Below are 26,471 nucleotides of genomic sequence, written 5' to 3' on the forward strand. Positions count from 1 at the left end.
ATCTGTTACTATTTAATCACTTTACAACCAATATTGTATGGTTCCTAATTCATTAATCTTAATATCCATTCACCAGTTTGAAAACTAGCTATCTCTCGGACTGCTCTATCTTTTGTTAATATTATCACAGCTGTTCTACTCGGCGAGATCAAAATACCCAATTTAAGCTTTAAGATTTCTAACAGCTTTGAAACAATATCTTTATATTGCACAAAGCTGATGAGGCTTTATTTTTCATACCCATCTTTTAATTTCCATTTATACAGAATCACCATAGCTCAAGCTTTTGCTAACCAGTGGGTTTACCCTTCAAGGATGTTAAGGCCTCCTAATTAGTTTCTTTAGCGACAATCTTTCTTGTCTTCTGGCATCAAATTATTTTTCTATAACAGCACAGGAATCTTGGGTTTTAGCATCAGTTTTCAAACACAACATTAAAATGCTCAGATAGTCAATGTTTAAAGAAGTTATTTGAAAATTACATTTTTCCAAAGACAAGATTGAACAGGCAGCTCATTCATTTGTTGTGTCCTTTTGTGCTGCTTACCTTTCTACTTCAATTTTTTTTGAGAAAATAATAATTTTTTCTTAAATAGGCTCTATTTTTAACTTAAAATTAATCTATTAATGACTTCTTTAAGTGGGTCCCTAATCCTATTCCTTCTGACTGGGTGAAACCTCCCAATAGGGGTCTCTAAACACCTCCAACAGGAGTGGCCTGGCCAACATCATGTTGGTGCCCTGCTGGGATGGTGCTCCCAGAGGGAAGAGCAGGCCGCCATCTTTACTGTTTCACAGACTTTACTGGTGAAACCTCCAGGTGTGGAAGGGACCAAGGTGACTAGGGTCTGGAGTGGAACCCCGGGCGACCTCAAACATCAAAGACAGATAAGCCCACAAAGATGAGAAAAAAAAAAAATCAACACAAAAACAACAAAAACTGAAAAAGGCAGAGTGCCTCCAGATGACAGAAACCCTTCTCCTCCAAATGACAGAAACCCCATTCCAGCAAGGGCATAGACAGAGCTGTCCTAGTCTGTTTTCACACTCCCGTAAAGGATTACCTGAGACTGGTTAATTTATAAAGGAAAGTGGTTTTATTGACTCACAGTTCCACATGGCTAGGGAGACACCAGGAAACTTACTTACAAACTTACAACCAGAAAGCAAACACATCCTTCTTCACATGATAGCAGGAAAGAAAAGTACGAAGAAAAAGGGGGAAAAGCTCCTGATTAAACCATTAGATCTCATGAGAACTCACTCAGTATCATAAGAACAGTAGCATAGGGATAACTGCTCCCATGCTTCAATTACCTCCCACTGGATCCCTCCCATGACACATGGGGATTATGGGAACTACAATTCAAGATGAGATTTGGATGGGGATACAGCCATACCATATCAGCCGCCAAGGCTGAGATAGCTGAATTTACAGATGTAGGCTTCAGAAGGTGAGCAATAATGAACTTCAATGAGCTAAACGACCATGTCCTAACCCAAAGCAAAGAAGCTAAGAATCATGATAAAACAATACAACAGCTGATAACCACAATAGCCAGTTTAGAGAGAGCATAACTGACCTGATGGAGTTGAAAAACACAACATGAAAAATTCACAATGCAATCACAAGTATCAATAATAGAATATATCAAGAAGAGGAAGGAATCTCAGAGCATAAAGACTATCTGAAATAACACAGACAAGAATAGAGAAAAAAGAATAAAAAGGAATCAACAAAACCTCCCAGAAAAATGGGATTATATAAAAATACCAAACCTATGACTGATTGGGGTGCCCAAAAGAGATAAGGAGAATGGAATTAAGTTGGAAAACATACTTTGAGATATCATCCAAGAGAACTTCTCCAACCTAGAAGACAGGCAAAAATTCAAATTCAAGAACTGAAGAGAACTCTGGTAAGATACTCCATGAAGATTCTCCAAAGTCAAAATGAAAGAAAATGTGTTAAGGGCAGCTAGAGAAAAAGACTAGATAAGCTAAAAAGGGAAGCCCAAAAGACTAAAAATAAACCTTTCAGCAGAAACCCTATGTGCCAGAAGAGATTAGGGGCCGATATTCAACATTCTTAAAAGAAAAACTTTCCAACACAGAATTTCATATCTGGCCAAACTAAGCTTCATAAAAAAAGAAGAAATAAGATCCTTTTCAGACAAGCAGATGCTACAGGAATTCATCACCACCAGGCCTGCCTTGCAAGAGCTTCTGAAGGAAGCATTAAATATGGAAAGGAAAAAACATTACCAGCCACTGCAAAGACACCCTGAAGTACGAAGACTAGTGATACTATGAAGCAACCGCATAAACAAGTCTGCAAACTAATCAGCTAGCATCATGATGATGGGAACAAATTCACCCAAACAATATTAACCTTAAATGTAAATGGGCTAAATGCCCCAGTTAAAAGACAGATGGCAAGATTAATAAAGAGTCAAGACCGATCCTGACTGGGTCGATCTTGACATGAGATCAAGATCAAGAAAACCATTGGTACGCTGTTTTCAAGACACCCATCTCACGCAGAAAGACACACATAGGCCTAAAACAAAAGAATGAAGAAAATTTGCCAAGCAAATAGAAAACAGAAAGGCAGGGGTCACAATTCTAGTTTCTAACAAAATAGGCTTTAAAGCAACAAAGACCAAAGAAGGGCATTACATAATGATAAATGGTTCAATTCAACAAGAAGACCTAACTATCCAGAATATATGTGTACCCAATACAGGAGGGTCCAGGTTCATAAAGAAAGTTCTTAGAGACCTTTGAAGAGACTTAGACTCTTGCAAATAATAGTGGAATACTTTAATACCCCACATACAATATTAGATTAATGAGACAGCAAATTAAGAATGATATTCAGGACATAAACTCAGCTCTGGATCAAGCAGACCTAATAGATATTGATAGAATTCTTCACCTAAAAACAACTGTACATTCTTCCCATTGCTATATGGGGCTTACTGTAAAATTGATCAGTAGTCAAAAATAAAACACTTCTCCCAAATGCAAAAGATTTAATATCATAACAATGTCTAAAACCACAGTGCAAATTAAAACTCAAAATTAAGAAATTCACTTGAAATCATATAACTACATGGAAACTGAACAACCTGTTCCTGAATTAATCCTGGATAAACAATAAAATTAAGGCAGCAATCAAGAAGTTAATCAAAACTAATGAGAACCAAGAGACAACTAACTAGAATATCTGGGACACAGCTAAAGCAGTGTTAAGAGGGAAATTTATAGCACTAAATCCCCACATCAAAAAACTAGAAAAATCTGAAATCTACATCCTAGCATCAAAACTAAAAGAACTAGGGAACCAAGAACAAACAAACCCCAAAGCTAGTCGAAGACAAGAAATTACCAACATCAGAGCAGAACTGGAGAGACATGCGCACACACATACAAAAAAAATTCAAAAAATTAAAGAATCCAGGAGCTGAATTTTTGAAAAAATAAAATAGGTAGACCACTGGCTATACTAATAATGAAGAAAAGAGAGAAGCATCAAATAGACACAATGAAAAGAATAAGCGAGATATCATCACAGACCCCACATAAATGCAAACAACTGTTAAAGAATACTCTAAACACCTCTATGCACTTAAACTAGAAAATCTAGAAGAAATAGAAAAATAACTGGATGCATTCACAGTCCCAAGATAAAACCAGGAAGAAATTGAATCCATGAATAAACCAACAATGAGTTCTGAAATTGAGGCAATAATAAATAGGTTACCACCCAAAAAAGCAGAGGACTAGGTAGATTTACCAGAGGTACAAAGAAGAGGTGGTACTATTTCTGCTGAAACTATTTCAAACAGTTAAAAAGGAAGGACTCCTCCCTAACTTATTATATGAAGTGAGCATCATCCTGATATCAAAACCTGGCAAGATAAAACAAAAAAAGAAAACTTCAGGCCACTATCCCTGATGAATATAGATGTAAAAACCCTCAATAAAATACTGTGAAACCAAATCCAGCAGCACATCAAAAAGCGTATCCACCATGATCAAGTTGGATTAACTCCCAGAATGCAAGGTTGGTTCAACATATATGAATCAATGAATGTAATTCATCACATAAACTGAACTAGAGACAAAAATCATGTGATTAACTCACTAGACCCAGAAAAGGCCTTTGATAAACTCAACATCCCTTCATGTTTAAACTCTCAATTAATTATTCAAAAAACATACCCCCAAAAAATAAGAGCCATACATGGCAAACCTATAACTAATATCATAATGAATGGGCAAAAGCTGGAAGCATTCCCCTAGAAAATCCACACAAAACAAGGATGCCCTCTCTCACCACTCCTATTCAACATAATATTGGAAGTTCTGGTCAGGGCAATCAGTTGAGAGAAATAAATAAAGGGTATTCAAATAGGAATAGAGGGAGCCAAATTATCTTTGTTTGCAGGTGACATGATCCTCTATCTAGAAAAGCCTATCATCTCAGCCTAAAGCTGATAAGCAAATTCTTAAGCTGATAAGCAAATTCAGCAGTCTCAGAATGCAGAATCAAAGTGCCAAAATTGCTAACATTTCTATACACCAACAATAGACAAGCAGAGAGCCAAATCACAAATGAACTCCCATTCACAATTGCTACAAAGAAAATAAAATACCTAGGAATATAGCTAACAAGAAAAGTGAAGGACCTCTTCAAGGAAAACTACAAATCACTGCTCAATGAAATCAGAGAGCACATAAACAAATGGAAAAACATTCCATGCTTATGGATAGGAAGAATCAATATCATGAAAACAACCATGCTGCCTAAAGCAATTTACAGATTCAATGTTATTCCAATTAAACTACTATTAACGTTCTTCACAGAATTGGAAAAAACTATTTAAAACTTTATATGGATCCAAAAAAGAGCCCAAATACCCAAGACAATCCTCAGGAAAGAGAACAAAACTGTACGAATTACACTACCTGACTTCAAACTGTACTACAAGACTACAGTAATCAAAACAGCATGGTACTGGTACAAAAACAGATGCATAGACCAATGGAATGGAAGAGATAACTCACAAATAAAACCACACAACTACAGTCATCAGATCTTCAACAAACCTGACAAAACAAGCCATGTGGAAAGGATTTCCTATGTAATAAATAATGCTGGGAGAAATGGCTAGCCATATGCAGAAACCTGAAACCAGAACACTTCCTTACAACTTGTACAAAAATTAACTCAAGATAGATTGCCTAGAAGAAAATCTAGGCAATACTATTAAGGACCTAGGCAAGGGCAAAGATTTTATGACGAAAACATGAAAAGCAATTGTAACAAAAGCAAAAATTGACAAATGGGATCTAGTTATATTAAAGAGTTTGTTCATAGCAAAGAAACTATCATCAGAATGAACAGACCTATGGAATGGGAGAAAAATTTTGCAGTCCATTCATCTCACAAAGGTCTAATATCCAGAGTCTCAAAGGAACTTAAACAAATTTACAAGAAAAAAAAAAAAACCATCCCATTAAAAATTGGGTAATGGACATCAGCAGTTACTTCTCAAAGAAGATATTCATACATCCAACAATCATGAAAAAAAGCTCAACATCATTAAACATTAGATAAATGCAAATCAAAGCAACAATGAGATAGAGTCTCACTTCAGTCAGAATGGTGAGTATTAAAAAGGCAAGAAACAACAGATTCTGGCAAGGTTGCAGAGAAAACTGGCACTTTTACAGTGTTGGTGGGAGCATAAAGTAGTTCAACTATTGTGGAAGACATTGTGGCAATTTCTCAAAGATCTAGAAGCAGAAATGTTAGATCCAGCAATCCCATTACTGGTTATATACCAAAAGGAATATAAATTATTCTATTATAAAGATACATTAATACATGCATGTTGATTACAGCACTATTCACAATAGCAAAGAAATGAAATCAACCCAAATGCCCATCAATGATAGACTGGATAAATGTGGTGCGTGTATATAAATACATGCAGACACAGACACACTGTGGAATATTATGCAGCCATACAAAGGAAAGAGATCATGTTCTTTGTAGGGCATGGATAGAGCTGGAAACCATTATACTAAGGAAACTAACAGAGGAATAGAAAACCTAATACCAAATGTTGTCAACTTTAAGTGGGAATTGAAAAGTGAGAACACATGGATACATGGGGGAAAGCAATAGACACTGGGGCCTGTCAGTGTGATGGGGGCAGGAGAGCATCAGGAAGAATAGCTAATGCATGACAAGCTTAATATCTAGATGATGGGTTAATCTGTGTATCAAACCACCATGGAACAGATTTGCTTATGTAACAAACTTGGACATCCTGCACATGTACCCCCACTTAAAAGTTGAAGAAAAACTCTCTATTTCTACACTTAAACAATCGATGGATGTTTTTGCTAACAAGTATAAATTCATTAAAAATATTTTCTTAACAAACAACATTTATAACAGATTATATTGTTTGAGTAACCATGACGTTTTCTACTATATACCTTAGGAATTTACAGAAACTTTCTTGGATAAGAAAATAGATATCGTTAATTATCCATCCATTGAAGGAAACCATTTGATATTTCTTTCAGCCAGGTATTGTGGCTAATGCCTGTAATCCCAGCACTTTGGGACGCTGAGGTGGGCAGATGACGAGGTCAGGAGTTTGAGATCAACTTGACCAACATGGTAAAACCCTGTCACTACTAAAACCACAAAAATTAGCCAGGCATGGTAGTGCTTGCTATAGTCCCAGCTACTCGGAAGGCTGAGGGCTTGAGCCTGGGAGATGGAAGTTGTGGTGAGTCAAGATCCTGCCACTGCACTCTAGCCTGGGCAGCAGAGTGAGACTCAAAAAAAAAAAAAAAAAAAAAAAATCCTGCCATTAACTGTATACCTATTGGCCAATCATGTAAATCTACTATAAGTAGGTACATAACTTGTATGATTTAACCAATGTTAGCAATGATTTTACCTGAAAGAAAAATTAAGTATAAAATCATTGTTAATCAAATTATTACTGTTTATTTTTTCTTAATTTATTTAATTCCTGTTACTTTAAAATTTGTTCTCCTTTTAAAAACCAGGTCTTCAAAAGCTAATGGGTCAGATAGTTTACGCTTTAGTTTCTTTTGACATTAGGCTAAGTGAAAGAACATCAAGACCATCTGCTTATGGTCACATTTGCCAGAAGTGGTATATGCTTTAGTAAGTGCAAGTAATATAAACATCCTGTACTTTTTATTTTTTAGACGTTATGAATCCTGTTTTAGAATGATCTGTATTTACACAAAATTTTTTATATCAAAACGGTTGTCAAATTTCATGACTCCAATCACCTGTACCCAATTACATAATGCACTTTACTTCAAATTAGTCACATAAGCAAACACTCTAGTTTACTCTTTATAAGTGAAGTCATATACTCTGATCAAACAAAAGTAAATAATTTTAAAAGTATAGAACATTATACCTCTGTTTGTTTCTAATGGATATTGTGAAATGTTTCTGACACTAAAAAAAATATTACAACCTGTTGTTGCTGGAAAACATACCATTATTCCATTGTAGATGGTTTGGTGAGTAATGGTTGAGTTTCAGAAATTTTTTTAAAAATTCCAAATGGATAATTATAACTGTGAAATACGTACTTTCTGCATTGTTAAATATTTATTGTAAATGTGATTCAAAAGTTTAAACTGGTCATTGTACCAGCTAGTGACACCTTGTAGCTCCACTAATACTAATGAAATTTAAACCTACCCAGCAACAGAATTCGCTGTAGGAAGATGTAGGACCATAGTAGATGACACATGTGAGTGACCTGGCTCCTAAGACAGAGACAATAAGAAGTAGCATTGAGTTTCTAATATCAGAATTAGGTTATTATTTTTACCTTTCCTTCTCTGACCAAATGACCTTATAAATCATGTATTTTAAAGGCACAAAACTTTCATACATTCTCCTATTTAAATCAACTAATGATCCTAAATAGTTTTATATCAGAACTAGGAAATCTTTGTATAGACAGGTAAAATTTATATTGAGCATGGTAACTCTAGTTCTTAATAAATTACCAAGTATATTATCAAATCCTATGGAAAAATGAGGCCAATTATAAATTGCCTAATTGTGTTTCTGAGAAACATCAACATAAGTTAGTAGAAAATAGCTAAATACTTAGAATCCTTATCTCTGCAGTAAGATATTGGCTTGCAGAAAGCAAACTTGCCATTTGTCAAAAATTTTAATGCGTTTTGAATAAAACAATTCCATCCAAATCTGTGACATAGAGTGAGTAAAAGATTTGCTTTAAAAGCATACCAACACAAAATAGTTTACAATATGGATTTAGCTAGGGGGTTATGAATTAGTGTTATGTATGTTAACATGAATTGGAAGACAATATTTAGGGCAAGAATTAAACTCTATAAAAACTCTGATGTTACATATTTTCTTCACATTAAACAAGAATAGTTACTTTTCCACAGAAATGGTTTTTAAACTCTCCTGGTAAAAATAACTTCTTCAATAAAGAGTACTCAAATCAACAATGCCTTCTTCACTTTTTGGTCCCCATGTAGAAAACCTAGCACACTCAGTATAAGACCTAGGTAAACTGCAAGAAACTTGAAACACACAACTCACATTCCCAGTCCATTATAAACTTTTATTTGGATAGAAGAACATCTTGAAGATGAGTCAATATTTTTCTTGTTGTTTTAGTCATAAAGTTGGATTGCAACAACAAAATGATTATAATCGGATTTTGATAAATTTTTTTTCCTGGTGATTCTGTGTTATACTCAAAACTAACAGAAGTTAGGAAAAGTTTTATGCTTATGAAAGCCAATAACAAAGGCCAGTGAAGTTTTACATTTTTCCATTACTTGGAAAACATTTTGCATGAAGTATATTTGCATACTTGAAATGTTAATTCATTGAGTGGTATTATGAATAGATATTGGTGATGGGAACACTCATGTGAGACAGGGGATATACCACCTTCTGACTAATTGGCTTAGCATTCTGAGACAATAGAAATAAAATTGTCTTTAGAAAATCATGACTTTATTATAATGGAAAATGACATATATAATCCTACCTATTTCAAAAGAGATTAAACATTTTTTTTTGCTTTTTTTAAACCTTTAATACTTCAAATAAATGTAAGTTATTTTATATTTATCTATCTTTAGCAAAAGCTGAAATTCATAACTAGTTTTTTCTTAAAAATTAGCATTATCTTTTTATTTAAATCTTTAATATTTAAATTGCATTTGATTTAAAACTTTGTTAAATATTAAACTGTTTAATATTTATAAACAAATATAAATTTATAATTTTGCATAGGAACATTTTGTTATTCCAAATAATATTATACATGACAGCATATCAGTTATTCAATCCATCTAAAGATAGTTGATTATATTCAAAAAGTATATTAAATGTATATAGTCAGTTACAGTACATAATTTTAAAAAATCAACTAAAATTTTATATGTCATCCTATGGATTATTTACCACAATCATTTGTTGTGATTTGCCTGGTTATCTGTGATTTATTTATGTAATGCAACTGAAGAATTGGAACCCAGACACATTTAGCCAGTGGCTTAAAAATATATTTTTTAATATCACCAATGTTTTTAAAAAGTAATTTTACTGGAGTTTAAATGCAGAACTTAATATGTGTAGTATATACTGACCTACTTCATGCTATTCTAGATGTATGTTCTAAATATGTCCCATTTAGGTATTTATAAAATAGTTTTATGACACATGGACATATATACCTTGATGTGGATCTGGTATAATTTAACTTCAAAATGTTATTTTCTTTTAATGCAGCAAGGACATTAACATCAACATCTATTTTCATTTAAACTTTTATAAACAAACACACTTACATCCCCTGAAGTAAAACTAATAATTGAAAATTGAAAATAAATGAAACTATTTGATCTAAATGAGAAGTCATACTTCACAGGGTTATATATAAGTGCACGTTTTGCAAATGTACATGTTAAATTATTGTCATCTACATATTTATATATATATATATATTATTGCATTTTAAGTTCTGGGGTACCTGTGAAGAACATGCAGGATTATTGCATAGGTATATACATGGCAATGTGGTTTGCTGCCTCCATCCCCATCACCTATATCTGGCATTTCTCCCCATGTTATCCCTCCCCAACTCGCTACCGCCCACTGTCCCTCCCCTAGTCCCCCCCCTACAGACCTCAGTGTGCGATGCTCCCCTCCCTGTGTCCAAGTGTCCTCATTGTTCAACACCCGCCTATGAGTGAGAATATGCAGTACTTGATTCTCTGTTCCTGTGTCAGTTTCCTGAGAATGATGGTTTCCAGGTCCATCCATGTCCTTACAAAGGACACAAACTCATGGTTTTTATGGCTGCATAGTATTCCATGGTGTATATGTGCCACATATTCCCTGTCCATTTTTAATATAAGTAATACATTTTGAAGTAAATGCTCAAACAACTTCAGATGTCTGTTTTTTATGTAATCTGTGATATTCTTAGACCCGTATAATGTATCAGCCACATGACATCAATTTTGAGTAATAGAAATTTGGATAGTAATTTTTCATAAGACATGTACTTTCATTTTTTATTTCATTGATATGCTATCAAAATATTTTATTACAAAATAATAATTGCATTACTATAAAAAGTAAATATAGATTAACACCATATAAGAAATTAATAAAATTAGAAAGAGAAATCTATGTAGATTTCTCTCTACATAGAAGATGACCTGTTCAGCTTCTATTTCCCATAAATATTTCATACACATTAAACCTGTACTTTACCATGTTTCTCAGCTAACCTATTTACTGTGGACTGATTCCTTCATGCATCTAACATTCTGCAACTTGGACCATGGCATAACTGGCAGTACATCAGGTGATTGAGGCAACAATCTTTAAACCTGCTCCCACTAACATTATAACCAGAATGAGTTAGCCTTCCTTACTGCTCCTATCTAAGAAGATTTCTCTAAGGAGCAAGCACCTTGAAGACTTTCCTTAAATGGGAAGTGTTAAATACATCATATCTGGAAGGTGATGGGGAAAAAAAAGAGTTATTTTTTGATGCCCTTTTAGATTTAACAACAAACAAAAATAATCACATCTTCCTCACATACTATTAAATAAGATCATAGCAGAAACTGGAAGTCAAAATGGAAGTTCTTAAACACAGCTGGCTTATATCAACATAACTACTAATAATAGCATTTCCTTAGAAACTAGAAAATCTTGGACAAAGATTAATTTGAACAAAACACTGCTACAACAGGCATAAAAGGAATTGTCCTTCACACACTGAGATATATGTTTACACTATTCTCAGCTTTATATTTGATAGTTTCCTCAGACTACTTAATATTTAACATATTCAGTTAATGATTTCCCACTTGCAATACATTTAATTCCTCTTATTATCATCATATATATATATGCAAGGTCCTTCATATATTTCATCTTGTAGGATAAAGTCCAGTAGCTTGGCATCCTGATGTTTAAAGTTTCTAATTGTCATACAGTATATTTCTTATTCTTTCCAAATTCCCATCATCTATGACTCACTACCTTATCATTTAAGTAGCATTACTTTGCTCATTCACCATGCTTAGTTCCTGTAAATAACTTACTATAAATGAGCTAGGTTTTCCCACTAGAGTGAAAATAGCAAGTTAAAAACTTATCAGAAACACTGGAGCCTAAAAATATATGATGTGACTGAGAGAATGATAAAGTAGACATTCTATAACAATGGAGGGATTAAAAATTAGGAAATTATCTGTCTTTTACATATTATCCATACCTAATCAAAATCTAATTTGCTTTCATTAAACTTACTAAATGTCTCACAAGAGATAGTTCAAGAGATAGATTTTCATTTAAATTTTGGTTCTAACATTACTGATCTACAATAATCAGTTTAAGTTATAAAATAAGATCATTGATGCTTACTGCACAAAATTGCTTATAATGAAATGAAATAAACTATGCAGACCATTTAATTTAGTACTTGGCGCTTATTAAACATGTTACATACATAATTGTAATTCTTAATTAGCACTATTAATAATAGTATATATTAAGTGGCTGTTAATATATACTATTAATATACATTATAGTAATTGCATAATATATTAATAATTATAGTACTATACTAATTAGTATTGTATAGTATACTATATTAATATATAGTATATATACCATAATCATATATAACATATATACTATTTATATGTACTAATACATACTAAAAGTGCACTGTACTTTCTAGATTATTTTAAGACAAAACACACTGTTTCTCTATTCTCTTGTTCTCATAGCTACTAACACTGACCTTATCCAATATTTTATTACATTTTGCCTAGATTTTTGCCAAAACCTCCAGTTTAACTTTCTTCCTTTGTCACTCAGTCAGATCTTAGTTTCTTGGCAGTTGCCTTCCAAATTACTTAGATAAATGTGTCAACTCATACTATTAATAACTTGTAATGATTTCATATTACTTTAGGAAGCACATTAAAGATCCAAAAATTATCATCAAGGCTGTATGTGATTTTATTAGCCACTTCCATGGTCATTTAGTCATTCTGTGATTAAGATTTAGTGATTACAATGTACATGCCAGATTGTGTTTTACATACTAAGCATAGAAAAATGGTTTTGATAAGGTCTGTAAAGAAGTTAATGAGAAAATCCATTCATTGATATATGTAATGGAAGCATCATGATGAGGCCGTGGGGATATCAGGAAGGACCAACTCATTCTGTGCACAGTACAGAAGATGGCATTTAATGTTATCCTTGAGAAATGGATGTTTTCCGGAAGAAACAATATGTGTAAAGACACAGAAAATTAAAACTTACAGCTATTCAAGGACAGTGTGATAGTAAATGGCAGGAGATAAGATTATAAAAATTGGTTAGAGATGAATATTATGACAGGTACTTTTGACAGTTTTATTTTATAACATATAGGTACAAAAGAGAAATGTGAATAAAGAGACCAATACGTTAGATTTAAGTGATGAGTATAAGAAATTGTCATTGTGCTAAAAGGAAAGAGTGAAAAATGAGCAACATACAAGTCATTGCATATTTCAGGTAAATATTCTAGGCTACTAGCTGTAGCAGTCAAGGACAGTTGAATTTTAAAACCGGTGAAGAATAATATGTCATTTAAAAAGTTAGAAGGAGGTTGTTTGCAAGTGATTTTTTAAAAATTTCATATTAGTAAAAAGAGTAGGACTTAGGAAAAAAACGCTTAAATTTCTTGAGTCCAAATAAAGCTAAATTAAATCCATATTGTGCAGAAATACTAGAAAGAGTATACCATATTTTAATATATTTGTTAGTTTATTACTTTTTAGAAAGAGATTGTATATGAAGTTATGTTTAAATACATTCAAATATAACAGGTAGAATCTACTTAATCCAATGGCCAGATATTTGAAACTAGTTGAAAACACCCAAATTATGAGCTTTATATTTTTCTTTTTGTAATTTTGATGTTTTTAATCATGTAAAACCAAAATGACAGATTGAAATGTTTCTGCACTGCTCTGCTACATTACCATATTTGTTTTGATCTTATATTAAAAACATAATTAGCAGGGCTATAGAGGTTTATGACTTTGAGAATGACACATTTCTTAGAGATTCTAAAAAAATTAACTTTTTCCATTCTGTATCCTCAGCACATATAAGTGACTTCTGCATAAACCCACAAAAAATTTATGTAATATACTGACTCATACGTAAATTCAGATCTCATTAGGCCCTACTAGAGTTGTCTCTGGTATCATAGAATACTTTTTTTGTTTTTTTGAGAAAGAGTCTTGCTCTGTCACCAGGCTGGAGTGCAGTGGTGCAATCTAGGCTCACTGCAATCTCTGCCTCCTGGGTTGAAGCAGTTCTTCCGCCTCAGCCTCCCGAGTAGCTGGGACCACAGGCGCGTGCCACCATGCCCAGCTAATTTTTGTATTTTTAGTAGAGACGGGGTTTCACCATGTTGGCCAGGATGGTCTCCATCTCTTGACCTTGTGATCTGCCTATCTCAGCCTCCCAAAGTGTTGGGATTACAAGCATGAGCCACTGTACCCGGTCCCATCATAAAATACATTTTAAGAATACTGTCTTTAGGTATTGTTAGAGAAGTTTTATTATCTTCTAAAAATGAGTAGGTTAGAGAAAAAACTATCTTATTATCAATATATAAATTGGACCCATATTAATTAAGCAACCTATCCAGTTAACTGGATTGTTGATCTACATTTGCTCATGGATATGTATATGTAATTCATGGAAATTTACCAAAGCACAAGCAGCTTCCCACTATTTATTGACTAAGGACTCCCTCTAAGATTTACCCTGGCTTTTCCTATTTAGTCTTTTCTTGGCTCTGTGACATTCATAAGCACCTGCGTAAGAAAATGAACTAGGAAAGATAAGGGAGATCCAATTGTAATGATTTGACAGTAATTGATCTAAAATAACAAAAATAAAATTAAGAGATAATGTAAATATTTCATCTCCATATATGATTCCTGTTTAATTGAGATTTGGCACAAAGTCCTGTAATTGGTTGTAATTTCATTATGTACATTGTATACCTTGACTCTAAAAATAGCTTCAATTACTAGTTTGTTATTAGTACATTGCAGAATCAATATGCTGTGCAATGTGAAAGGAAAACTATGGGATTTCTTTTCTACTTGGATCTACTTTGGGCCTTAGGTTTCTCTACTCACAAGAAAAGTGCTTCTCAATTTTGGGATGTTTTTGACTTCTCCACCGTTACCAGGGTACATCTGGTACCCTCTGGAAATATTTGAGACGTTTTTGGTTGTCATCCTCTTGGGAAGAGTGATAGTGGCCTCCGATGAATTGAGGCTGGGGATTATATGAAACATCCAGTGAAACATAGGATAGTTCATCACAGCAAATAATTATGGGACTGAAATGGGCTATAATGCCAAATTTAAGAAACCTTGCAGTAGAGAAAATGCAACAGATATATAGGAAATAATTTTTTTTCTGTTTTCTCCACTCCTGGACTAATGCATAATAATGTGATCATTTGGGACAGTCTATCTTCTAACCATTTTTTAGCATGTTATATATTTTCAAACTTGTCAAAAATTACTGGGTTTGTGGATAGTTGGTCATATGGCTATAACTAATCGCCTGCATGACCAAATAATGCCAATAATGCATTTGGGACACTAGAATAACATATGATTTCCTTTATTAAGACAATATATTTAAGAAAATATTAATTATTATGATTCCCTGAAATGAGATCTGTTGCCCAGTCTGTGGAAAATTTGCAAACTTTAAAGTATGTAATTTGTTATTTTCAAATGATTATTTCTTTTATTTCTTTTTTTTTTTTTTGAGACAGAGTCTTGCTCTCTCACCAGGCGTGGGGCAATCTCAGCTCACTGCAACCTCCGCCTCCCGAGTCCAAGCAATTTTCCTGCTTCAGCCTCCTGGGTAGCTAGGACTACAGGCGCACGCCAGCACACCCAACTAATATTTTTGTATTTTTTAGTAGAGAAGGGGTTTCACCATGTTGGCCAGGATGGTCTCCATCTCTTGACGTCGTGATCCGCCCGCCTGGGCCTCCCCTTTAAAGAACCAGGATCACAGGCTTAAGCCAACGCACCCCGTCTATTTCTAAAACTTTATACCCAGAAATGAAATTTGTAACTAGTTCTGTTAAAAAATAAACAAATTTATCAGACTTTTGCTATACATCTCACAAAGATTTTATGAAGTTATTTCCTTTCTGTTTTTACCTGGCATTTGAAAAAAATTTGTCTATTGGTGAAGTATTGGAGGCAATTAAAAAGCCTTTCACTCTCAAGAAGGAGCAGTTGAGTGTTTACATACTGGAAACCTGGGACCAGAGAAGCTTTGCTATCAAGTTAGTAAACGCATCAATACTTCAGAAGCTGCCGAAAGGCTGCATGCATAGGTGGATGTTTGTTAGGAACTGCTGACTTGTTGAAAAATAAATGCCTTCTATTCTAAAATGCTTGCAAGCCAAAAGGCTGTTGGCATTTGGGAAGGAAGTACTGCTGAGATTTAGAAGCAGGTACTGCAGTCTCCAAACCAATCTTCGTCCCTCCTGCTTCTAGACTAGAATGGGTTTGGAAAAGCACTACCTACCAAGACTTGGAGAAATCTTTTCCTGGGCCTTTAGTTTTGAGATTTCAGATTTTTATTCCTCATAAAAACTGTCCATGGGCTAATTGGTCCTAGAGATAAAAATAGAATACAATTAGAGTGAAATGGCCCACACAGTATCTATGTTTAGTTTCTATATTGCAAATACTGAAATACGGATAATAAAAAAAGTTACATGTGAGACATTTTTAGAGGCACATAATTATGTCTCTTAAAATGTTATTTGTTTCTACAGCAGAATTCACATAGCAAATCAACTTTTTATTCTTTCCATTTTTTGTCTCCAAGGTTATTTCTTCAAACTCTACATTTGTTGAAAGACATGAATACATGCCACTATTTTTGTTTATTTGTTTTATCAGGCTTAATGCTGGTAAACATTGAAAATAATTTCTTCCAAAGATTTATGACAGCTAACATCCCAATTTCTGTCTAATTAGGTGCTATATACTCAATGTATTTCCCAAAAATTTATATGTTGAAATCCTAAATCCAAATGTGCTGACATTAGGAGATGGGGCTTTAGTGGGGTGATCAGGTCACAAGTGTGGAGTCCTTGTGAGTGTAATTATTGCCCTGATAAAAGAGGCCCAGAGAACTGCTTTATCCTTCCACCATATGAGGACAAAGGGAGAAGACAGTTCTCCATGAACCTGGAAGCAGGTCTTCATCAGACACTTTGTCTGCAGAATCATTGATCTTGGACTTTTCATCCTCCAAAACTGTGATAAATAAATTGCTGTTTCTTATAACTCACTCAGTTAATAATATTTTGTTATAGCAGCCTGAATGAACTAAGACATTAGAAAAGGCTATAACACTTGAGGAAACAGTGTAGTTTGTATGTAGACGTGTGTGCTAAGTGGAAGTGGTCTTTTCTTGGCACACCATAATAAGTAGCATGGACATAGTTTTATTATTGAATAAATATAAAATATAACTTGGATACATTTATAGTTTTAGTTAGAAAACATTAATAAGATAAAATGTGTGAAATTAAGCAAAATCTATCAAAATCTGCCTGGAATCACCCTTTTATTAATTTTTTTCATTGGCATCTTGATATTTTAGATAATATGTTGTTGACATTTGATAGCTAAAATAACAAGAATAGAATGAATATTTTTTCTTTGCAAATTAATCCATGAAATGTCCAGAGATAAGAAAAAATATGCCAAATGTATTTCCACAGTCACATTTAATGCAAAATAATTAGTTTAAGATGAAAATTAATTATAGGTACTCTGAAAAAAATAAGCATTTTGGATTCATTGTGTAAACTTCTAGTTGTAATATGGTAAATGTTTAACATATTATCAGAATCAAAGGTAGAACTCACTATCTAACCCCTATTATTTATCACAAAACGATTGTTATTACTCATCACTGCCTTACGTGGATACATGAGTTATATAACTATCCATAACAAATTCATGCAATTATTTTAGCCAGGATTCCGCAGTGGTTTGTTTTGAATAATATTTTATTTTGCTGTCCATAATTTTTTAGACGCAACTAATTGCTCAGTACCTAATCATTATGCTGTTAATTTTTTTTTTTTTTTTTAGATCTTTTTATCTTTTTGATTGTTAATTAACGGTGTGCTGAGGCACATCAGCTTTCAGTTTCTTCCTGATTTGGAGAAAAAATTTATAAAGACTAGGGATTCTTTTGCTTTTACTTTTTTTAAACATTAAGAATCCTCATTAATGTTTCCACAAAAGTCAGGATACAAAAATTAATGATTTCATGTAATAAAGCAAAAGACATTTGTGGAGAAGCAGGATACTTCTTCACAAATTGTTTTATTGTTGTTGTTTTATATTGTTTGTCTTTCCCCCACAAACACCATAGAAACTGACCTATCTCTACTATGAGATTTTTTTGTAATAAAATCATATACCACATAATGATGTTTTGGTCAACAATAGTCAGCATATAAGATGGTGGGCCCATAAGATTATGGTGGAACTGAAAAATTGCTATTGGCCTAATGACTTTATAGCCTTTGTAATGTACTAGCACAGGGCATAACTCATGTTTGTGGTGTTCTGGTATAAACCAACCTATTGTGGCTGCCAATTATATAAAAGTGTAGCACAAATAAATGTATACAATACATAATGCTTGATAATAAGCCGCTATGTTACTGGTTTATATATTTACTATATTATACATTTCTACCATTATTTTAGTGTTCTTCTTTTACTTACATAAAAAATTTAACTGTAAAGCAGTTTCAGACGATATTTCAGGAGAAGCCATTACTATTCTATTAGACAACTCCATGCACGTTACTGCCCTGGAAGACCTTCTGGTGGGACAAAATGTGCAGGTAGAAGACAATGACATTGATGATCTTGACTCTGTGGAGGCCTAGTGAGTGTCCTGGTTTTTTACAAAAACGTTTTAAAAGTACTGCTGAAAAAAATCATAGATAACAGAAATTGGAAAACATTCCATACTCATGAATTGGAAGAATTCAATACTGTCCCTATCAAACTACCAATGTCATTTTTCACAGAAATTGGAAAAAACTATTTTAAAATTCACATAGAATTTTAAAAGTGCCTGAATTTCCATAGCAGTCCTAAGCAAAAGAAACAAAGCTGGAGGCATCACAATACCTGACTTTAAGCTATAGTACAAGGCTATAGTAACCAAAACAGCATGGTGCTTGTATAAAAACAGACACATAGAAGAATGGAACAAATTAGAGAACCCAGAAATAAAGCCTTATACCTACAACCATCTGATCTTTCACAAAGTCAACAAAAACAAACAATAGGGGAAGGATGCTCTATTCAAAAAACTGTGCTGGAATAACTGACTAGCCATATGCAAAAGAACAAAACTGGACCCCTACAATTCACCATATACAAAAATTAACTCAAGAAGGGCTAAAGACTTAAAATATAACACCTAAAACTATAAAAATCCTAGAAGAAAGCCTAGGAAATATCATCCTTGACATTGGTCTTGGGAAAGAATTTATGACTAAGTCGTCAAAAGCAATTACAACAAAAAACAAAAATTAAGTAGTATGACCCAATTAAATTAAAGAGCTTCTGTACAGCCAAAAACAAAAAAATTCCAGCAGTATAAAGAGATAGCTTATAGAATGGAAGGAAATACTTGCCAACTTCACCTCTGACAAAGGTCTAATAGCCAGAATCTATGAAGAACTTAAACAATTCAATAAGCAAAAACAAATGACTGTGTTAAAAGTGGGCAAAGGATGTAAACAGACACTTGGAAGACATACCAGTAGCCAACAAACATGAATAAATGCTCAACATCACTAATCATGAGAGAAATGCTAATCAAAACTGCAATGAGACACCATCTCACCAATCAAAATGGCTATTAATAAAATATCAGAAGATAATAGATCTCAGTGAGTTTGTAAAGAAAAGGAAATGTTTATACATTGTTAAGAGGAATGTAAATTAGTTCAGCCACTGCAGAATGCAGTTTGGAGATTTTTCAAATAATTTAGAACTATATGGTTTGGCTGTGTCCCCTCCCAAATCTTATCTTGAATTGTAGTTCCCATAATCCTCATGTGTCATGGGAGGGACCCAGTGGTAGGTAATTTAATCATGAGGGTGATTACTCTCGTGCTTTCTCATAACAGTAAGAGAGTTCTCATGAAAGTTGATGGTTTTATAGAGGGCTTTCCCCCTTTTGCTTGGCACTTCTCTGTCCTGCTACCCTGTGAAGGACATGTTTGCTTCCCCTTCCACCACAATTGTAAGTTTCGTGAGCACTCTTCAGCCATGCTGAACTGTGAGTCAATTAAACCTCTTTCCTTTAAAAATTACCCACTCGGGCATGTATTTATTAGAAGTGTGAGAATGGACTAATAAAATATACCAGGGAAAATAAATCATTCTACCAAAAAGACACATGCTCATTGCAGCACTATACACAATAGCAAAGACATGAAATCAATTGAGATGCTCCCCAAAGTGGACTGGATAAAGAAAATGTGGTACATATATACCATGGAATACTATGCAGCCATAAAAAAAATTAGTTCCTTTTCAGCAACATGAATGTAGCTGGAGGCCATTACCCTAAGCAAATTAATGCAAAAAAAGAAAATCAATTAGACAGCCAGATGGCAGAGGGTCCCCAGAAATACTCCAACTGACCTGCTCACCAGGAATATGCACTGGGGTGGAAACACAGAAGTTCACAACCATTACAGTGGGAAGGAGGTTGGCCCCTTCCTCTTCCTATGTGGAACCTAGGATTTAAACCATGGGCAGGAAGAACTCTGGCCTTGCAGGCAGTTCCTGTTTCCCGCTTTTCTTATTTTTCACCCAATAAAAGCCTGCTTTACTCACCCTCTCTGCCCCTCTCTGAGCCTAAATTTTTATGGCTGTGTGATAAACAAAGACCCCGTCTTTGGCTGAACTAAGGAAAAGCCCTGCAACACAAATACCACATGTTCTCACTTACTAGTGGGAGAAAAACACTGTATGAACATAAAGATGGAAACAATATCCACTGAGTACCAGACGGGAGAGAGTAGGAGGGGGCAAGGGCTGAAAAATGATCTGTTGGGTACTATGCTCACTTCCTGTGTGACAGGATGAATTTGGCACTCCGAGCCTCAGCCTCACACTATATATCCATGTAACAAACTTATACATGTATCTGCTGAAAAGAAAAAAAAGTTTAAAAATAAGAAAAAAAAATCTTAAAAATAGAAAAAAAGCTTATAGAATAAGGATATAAAGAAAATATTTTCATACAGCTGTACAATATATTTGTGTTTTAAACTATTAATGTGTTACCATCAGAGTCAAAATTTTAAAAAAATATTTATGAAGAAAAAAGTCACAATAAGCTAAGGTTAATTTATTATGACCTAGGCATTCACATTCACTCACCACTCACTCACTGACTCACCCAAAGCAACTTCCAGCCCTGCAATCTCCATTTATGGTATGTATCCTATCTAGTTGTATTATTTCTTATTTTTTATACCATATTTTTACTGTATCTTTTCTATGTTTGGATATTTTTTCATAAATACCATACTGTTATAATTGCCTACAGTACTCAGTGCACTAACATGCTACAGGTTTGTAGCATGCTACAGGTTTGTAACCTAGGAGCTATGGGCTATACCATATAGCCTATGTGTGTAGGAGGCAATACCGTGATGGTTTGTGAAAGTACATTCTATGAAGTTCTAACAGCAAAGAAATTGCCTAATGAGGCATTTCCCAGAATGTGTCCCCTCCAACATCGACACACCCTCCACCCACCTTCAGTAACGCATGACTACCTCAGCAAATGTTGAAACTATGTCAGTGTGTATAAGGCATGTCCATGGGTGTGTGAAATATCAAGTGTGGATAGACAAGGACCTCTCAGGGAAATAACTTAGCACTGACAGTTCTCAAATCTGTAGAGAGAGCCCAGTTTGACCTCTGGCTCTCCCCACAGTTCAGAGAAGGTTGACTTACATTTTCCAGATTCTTGGTTAACTACTCTGTAAATAAGAGTAATGACCTCTGGTAATGGTAGGACAATTAAATGATAAAAGTTCTTGGCACATTCCCTCAGGCATTCAATAAACTTGAATTACCTCTCTTAACATCTGGGTTTCAGATTGCTGGTTCCTTCATAAAAACTTCCATATTTAGGATTCTCTTGGCTATTTAATTATATTTAGTCATTTTGCCTGTTCTTTTAAATTATTTATTTCACTTGATTTCTCATATATTGGTCTATGTAACAATGATTCAGTATTCTGACATCTAGGAATACACTGATGATTATTTGACAATCACTAATAGTTAATGAGTGCTTTGGGTCAAAAGTCACCTTTCCTAATGTATTTTTAATGATTACTGAACATTTTTAAACTATAATAGAGTTTCTTATTGACTACACATATTATCATTTACTTTCTGCAACATTAAGAATTGTTACTAATAGCAAAATGTTAGTTATTTCATTTGTGAATTTTGTAATAGTATAACAACTTTTTATTTTAGCCAAACGTTTTCCTCAATTTTCTCTTTGTTCACTTAACTATTTTAAAATATGAAATCATTATATATTGTTACATTATCAGTCTGATTTTTAATGTTAAATAGGTACATTTGACTAAGTAGAATAATTAGAAGGGATTATAAATGATTATATATTCCTTTCTTTTTCAAACTCAGTTAAGCTTTTAAGATTTAACCTTTATGTAAATAATATTAGCTACATTAAAAATCCTGAATTGCTATTCTACTATTAGTATGTACGAAATGTGTAGAAGAGTAGAAAACTTTTCAAAATCATGCAATAAATTAACCAGGAAACAAGGTGTTTTATTTCACCTAGAAAAAAATTAAAAAATTAACAACAACAAAATTAATACGATCAGCCACTGACTTTTGTAATCAACCTACATCTAATTTTGATAAAGTGAGATTGAGAGAGAGAGGGAAAGATGAAGAGAGAGGAGAGACAGAAAGACAGAGAATGTAATAGACTTTACTGATACATCTTACTCTTGCAATAATTTGATATACATTTACTAATATTCTGGTGCTGTTTTTCTTTATAGTACTAAAATAAAATTTCTTTACAAAATGAGGGAGATAATAGAAATCAATTAGTCCTCCTATCCCAAAAATGTAGCCTGAAAGGAAAAAGAATTTTAAAAAAAGACCTTAATTTTTTTTCTAAACTTTTTTTTTGTGGCTATAATTTAAAAATCTTCTCATTTTATGTTTGTTTGAAACTAAAATCTATATAAGGAAAAAATAAAGAGATATATGTATAGATATGAATATAATGTGCATAATTAGGGCGAGAAAAGAACAGTTCCTATTATGTTTAATGTTATTTAAATCAATGAATGGACAGTTTGTGAGAAAAAATTTTAAATAATACAGAATCCTCAAAATTTTTTTAAAGCATCACTATACCAGAGTTTTATTTTACAATTGATTGTGCAGACTGATAGACAATTTAGGTTGCAAATGATAATTTTAAATGTAGGCTCTCTAGCACTTTAATCTACCTAGGGTTATTTTTACTAATGTTAAGTGATTTTTAGTGCTTTCCTAATTTGCTTGCCAAATCAAAGAATTTATTTTGTGCTTAAAATTAAAGAAATATATGTAGAGACACTGAGAGATCAACAAAAAGGCAAATCAGGATTTGTTATAGATGAATTTAAGGATCTCAGATATTATTATTGGCCTATAGAACTCTCCGTGGGCTGATAATATGCCTAGTCATAAACTGTAAAATATTTACAGCACAGTACCTCTAGGCCAGATTGGAAAAAATCACTGTAGGTATTACAAAAGTTAACTGGCTTGACTTTATTATTCTCAGCTGTGTAAAAAGCCTTTTTATCCTCTGTCCCTTTCCTTCCCCCGCCACATACCTATGCAAAATTCCTTTGATTTTTATAGTCTTGGAATTTGCAGAAGCCCACCAAGTGATAGCTTCAATGGAAAACTTCTGGATTCAAGATTTTTGCTCAGTCTTATTTTTGGGATTACATACATGAACATCTATTATTTCTGGAAATAATACATTTTCAGGGAAAATATTAAGTAGCATCAAATTATGACAAGGGAAGGGGAATTTCGTGGTGGACTTTCCAAGGAGTGTTTTAGACAAGTGTTCAGGAAATACTCTTTCAGAATGAGACATTTAAGAAGAATCATGAAAATGCTTGTGAAAAATACCATGAGAAAGTTGGAGGAAGAATATTCTGGTCAAAGTAAACTATATTCAAAATCTCTGAGGTAAAAATTAGCTTAGCATATACAAGAAACTGATTTGGCATGGGTGTCCATGGTTAAAAATTACACACACACACACGCACACACACACACACACACACTATATGAACTATAAATAATATATATGAATAATTAATCAGAGTAGATCACATAGGTCTTTGTAGTTTATGGGAAGGAGCTGGTTTTAGTCTAATTGTAAAGAAAGCTGTTGTAGTATTCTGCTCAATGAAATGTGTGATACAATTTACTTTACAAAGAAACTAATCTGGTTGCCACAATAGACTGTACAGAGTTTAAGTAAGTGTTTAAATAAAGACACTCGATGAGTCTGTTTCTATGATCAAGAGTAAATAATAATGCTGACATGGACTCCCATGTAAAGAAGGAAGAGCTTCCAGGGAAAAGTAAAAATTAATAGGATAAATTTGGGGTACTATTTGGCCATTAAAGCAACAAATGATGTTTAAAACAGATAACGTCTAAATAAAAGGAAGGATTCAAAAATGTTTTTTGTCCTAACTAAGTGATTGGTGGTTCTATGTGTTAAATGCACTCTGAGTGAAGAGACCCCCCTAAACAGGCTTTGTGTGAGCAACAAGGCTGTTTACTCACCTGGGTGCGAGTGGGCTGAGTCCAAAAAAAGAGTAGAGGGCAGTAGGATAGGAGTTGGTTTTATAGGTTTTGGGTAGGCAGTGGAAGTCACAGTTCAGGGTGTTTTTTGCAAGCTAAGAGAGGGTTGTAGGGTCTGGAGTCTCGAAGTTGACCTATCAGTTGAGCAAGTTCAGTTACAGAGCCCAGTTGCTTTATCAGTTGAGGCAGCGATAAGGAACAATAGGAGAATGTCTTAATCAGATGCCACAAGTGTTGGCCATTCTTTTTCCTTTTTGGTTCCCCAGTTACTTCAGACTTCCTGGTTCCAGGAACTCAACTGGAGGTATATGTGCAGGTCACAGAGGTTACCATGCAGTCCATGGTGCAGTCAGCCAGTCTAAAAGACCTTATACCATGAAGGTACCTATATAAAGACACTTAGAAGAATCCGGGCAATCAACAATTTGTGGTTGACATATTGTACATCTAAATGAACAAATCTAGTTGGATATTAGCTAGATAGTAAAACAGAGATATTTAGATGATTATAAGCTGGAAATCTAGTTGGTTATAAGATGGAGATGTGTGGAATGTTTGAATCTCATACATTGAATGTGATGCAATTATGGTAAATACAAGGTCTAGGAATTTACTTTTTCAAAATTTCCAAAACTTCTTCTTCTACTTACAAGTTTTGTGGCCTTAAGCAAATTATTTAACAGCTCTCTGTGGGTTCATCTATCTGTAAAACAGAGAGAATTCATTAAATATTTTTTATATGATTTTTGGAAGGCAAATGTGGTAACAAACACAAAAAGCCATTATCTTTTATTACATCAAATTCACTCAAATGTAAAATCTATTATTAATAGAGTTGAAGTGATAAAAATCTAAATCTATATGAATAAGCTTTGTCTAAAGACAAGAAAGCTGGACACTAGGAAAAATTTAGAATATGCCTTTGAAAATAATGATATTTATTTTCAGACAAGTCAGTAAAAAATTGTGAAAAAGAATAAGAGTATACTGAAAATAGAATGTTTTACTTTGCTACTTTCTCCAGTTTGTAAAGCTTCTGATCATTTTAAAATTAGATTATTTAGATCAGATTTTTTTTTTCTTTTTCATTGTATAAATGTTGGGAAATTTTGAATCTTTTTTATTCATCTTGCCAACTCACTTGAAATAGCCCTTGATATAGCACTGAATATTTTGTCCCTTAACATGAAAAAAGCAACATTTGTGCAAGTGAACATTTGCTGATTTGATATTTACCAGCAAGTTTATTATTCTATAGCCATTGAGTTTATTATGTGTCAACATGCATGTGCATGCTTATGTGTGTGTATATGTTTCTGTCTCTGTGTATGTGTGCTGACAGCTATATATATGCCTGTGTTTTGATAAACTAATTGGCAATATCTCCTTCTGGTTACTTTTTCACTTGAGTGCTTCTTACACACACATCATTATATAGATACCTGAGGCATCTTCTTAAGGGTCTCAAACAATAAATTAGATTAAGAAATTAGAAGAAAATATTTATTTATTTAGAGACAGAGTCTCACTCTGTCACCCAGGCTGGAATGCAGTGGTGAGATCTCAGCTCACTGCCACCTCTCCCTCCTGGGCTCAAGCCATTCTCCTGCCTCAGCCACCCAAGTAGCTGGGATTACAGGCACCCACCACTGCACCCAGCCAATTTTTGTATTTCTAATGGAGTTTCACCATGTTGGTCAGGCTGGTTTCGAAGTCCTGACCTCAGGTGATCTGCCCACCTCAGCCTCCCAAAGTGCTGGGATTACAGCCGTGAGCCAACATGTCCTGCCTCAAATTTATTTTAAAAGTAC

This window comes from Cebus imitator, unplaced genomic scaffold (assembly GCF_001604975.1).
Source record: "Cebus imitator isolate Cc_AM_T3 unplaced genomic scaffold, Cebus_imitator-1.0 Scaffold184, whole genome shotgun sequence".
In the NCBI taxonomy this organism is placed as follows: Eukaryota; Metazoa; Chordata; class Mammalia; order Primates; family Cebidae; genus Cebus; species Cebus imitator.